The following is a 3,056-nucleotide window of genomic DNA, read 5'->3' on the forward strand; positions in this document are numbered from 1 at the left end:
ACTGACTCAGCAAAGCCTACAGCATCCAGCCAGGGAAGCCTCCCGGCACCACTCCGGGGAGAGCAGGGGGCCCACTCGTGCTGTTTTCTGAGTGAATACCCACTGGACGCACACAGAAGCCCTGGGTGCAACTCCATCCACCTAGAGAAAGGACTACAAAAGTCATCCGCAGCTTTTACGAGGCAAACAAACGCTGAGTTCTGAAAGTATGAAAGCCGAAAAGAAATGCTTTAGGCTTTCCCCCAAGACCTGAAGCACGGGCAATTACTACACAGCAGGCCGGCCGGCCGCCCGCTTGCCTAAACACCACAAACCATAAATCAGTAGCCAGGCCAGCCACAGATCGCCTATGAGAGACCAGGCGTTGGAAAGGCATTCGTCTGCTCAAAAGCAACACTGGGATGGAGCAAGAAGACAGGGAAGCTGAGGCTTCAAAACTGGAAGGGGAAATTGTTCCCAACCCAGAACTCTAATCCAAGCCAAACTAGCAACCAGCTGAAAGGGTGGGGCGAAGATGCTTTCTGCACACACGTTCGCAAAACATGTGCTTCCTTCGTGATCTAAGCTGGGGAATGTGTTCTCTCGCAACAGAAGAGTTCACCAAGAAAGCATCTAGTGAGAGAAAACACAAAAACAAAAACAAAAGCAAATGAAGAACTCACAATTAACATGAGAAAATCTTAAACTACCTTGAATGTCCTCAAGAAGAAATGGGACCTCCCCGTTCAGGCTGCTAACTTTCCCCTGACCCCATTTGTAGCATGGATCCAGTAACAAGAGGCTTTACCCCAGGAGAGAAGGAGCAGGTGACGTGCAGAAGTCCTACGGGGACAGCAGGCCCAGGGCACAGTGACACTAGACTGGAACGGGAGGGTGGGGGCTCCAGCAGGGATGGCTCCTGCTGGAGAGAGAACTGAAATGTCAGCCTGATACGTCTGCCCTTTATCAGAAGTTTTCTAGAAATGTTGGAGAGTTAAAAAGACTGAACAGAGAGTAACAGCATAATAAAGTTATTCCAGAAAGGAGCTATAAATGTGGCATTCCCCTTCACTCGTGGATGAACAATGCTTGCACAGTCATAGTGACTGAACCCCAAATTGTGGCATCCTGATAGTGGATGGAGGAAGGAAAGGTGTATATGTGGGTTGGGGTGGGAGCAAAAAATGTCTTGGATAGCTAAGTCAAGAAACGGCATTAAAAAAAAAAATCTGTGGGGCACCTGGGAGGCTCAGTCGGTTGAGCATCCGACTCCTGGTTTCAGATCAGGTCCTGATGCGTGCATCGTGGGATTGAGCTCCACGCCAGGCTCTGTGCTGACCATGGAGACGCTTAAGATCTCTCCCTGTCTCTCTCAAATTAAAATTTTAAAAAAATGTAACTTTGGTGACTGATGTTAACCAGGCTCACTGTGGTAATCATTTTGTAATATATACAAATATCAAATCGTTATGTTGATCACCTAAACCTAATATGTTCTATGTCAATTACACTTCAGAAATTTTAAGGTATTGTTTATAATTGTAAAGGGAAAAAAAAGGAATGGCATTTAAAGGATCTTATTTAGAAAAGCCTAAACAGAACTAAAAAGCAGAAAACTAACAATAGCTGCCTTGAGAAACAGGACTGGGAACTGGGGAGAGGCAGGGTGAGAGACTGCTGTTTTTCATTAAAAGTCTGTTGGCGTTAATCAGAGAAAGCAAGCGTGTTGGTGTGTATACAAAAAAAAAAAAAAAAGGCCACTCCCTGATTTTCATGTGTATGATTCTCATCATTACTACATATTCTTTAATTACAGGGTTTTTTCTTTGACCTGGAGGGTATTCAACAGAGTTTTAATAAGTTTCTAAGAATTAGAACAAACACACAGAAAAATAAAATACCTACAGGTTGTGCAGGTGCCATGGAAAATACAGGCAGATCCGCAACTGAAATTAACAGAAGACCCAGCGGGACGACTCACGGAGGAGTTAAATACAAGCCTGAGAAGGGGTGGCCCTGGGGCCCAGAAGAGCTGCAGACCATCAGGCTTTGCACATGAGCCAGAGAAGCAGGACACATTGGGCTCTCCTGACCTCACCTCGTGCTCCTCCACTGAAGACACCACCATCGGGGCACCTGGGTGGCTCAGGGGGTTGAGCGTCCGACTTCCGCTCAGGTCATGATCTCAGGGTCTATGAGTTCGAGCCCTTCATCGGGCTCTGTGCTGACGGCTCAGAGCCTGGAGCCTGTTTCAGATTCTGTGTCTCCCTCTTTCTCTGCCCCTCCCCTGCTCATGCTCTCTGTCTCAAAAATAAATAAAAACATTTTAAAAAATAAATAAATAAAGACACCACCGTCTGGAACGCCTGGGTGGCTCAGTCAGTTAAGTGTTGACTCCTGATTTTGGCTGAGGTCATGATTTCACAGTTCAACAGTGCAGAGCCTACTTGGGATTCTGTCTCTCTCTCCCTCTCAAAATAAATAAATAAACATAGACAACAACAAAAAAAGACATCACCATCAATGTCAGCCCAACCCCACCCAGGGCATGGCAGAATGCTACTTAAAGACGCCTGGGTGGCTCATTTGGTTGAGCATCTAACTTCGGCTCAGGTCATGATTTCGAGGTCCATGAGTTCCCGCCCCACGTTGGGCTCTGTGCTGACAGCTGAGAGCCTGGATCCTGCTTCAGATTCTGTGTCTCCCTCTCTCTCTGCCCCACTCCGGCTCTCTCTCTTTCTCTCTCTCTCTCAAAAAGAAATAAACATTAAAAAAAATAAACAAAAAATAAAGACAAGGTATCATTTCCCAAACACTAAGCAAGACGTACATTCTAAAGTACATGTTTTAGGTACAGTATCAGTGGTGTGGCCATCTGAGAATTTGCAAGAGTCCACTTGACATTTTACCTAGAGAAAGAGCCTCCCTGAGTCAAGAGGGCACACACAGGAGGGAAATGAAATATGATAAAACTGGACCATCTGACATCTCAGAGAAATGCACAACCTGTTTTGGTAATTCATGCCTCAAATGGAATACAAAGGTGGCCGAGTGGAGCTGTGGATGAGGCCATGGTT

This window comes from Herpailurus yagouaroundi, unplaced genomic scaffold (genome assembly GCF_014898765.1).
Source record: "Herpailurus yagouaroundi ecotype Mexico unplaced genomic scaffold, PumYag 29, whole genome shotgun sequence".
Taxonomy (NCBI): Eukaryota; Metazoa; Chordata; class Mammalia; order Carnivora; family Felidae; genus Herpailurus; species Herpailurus yagouaroundi.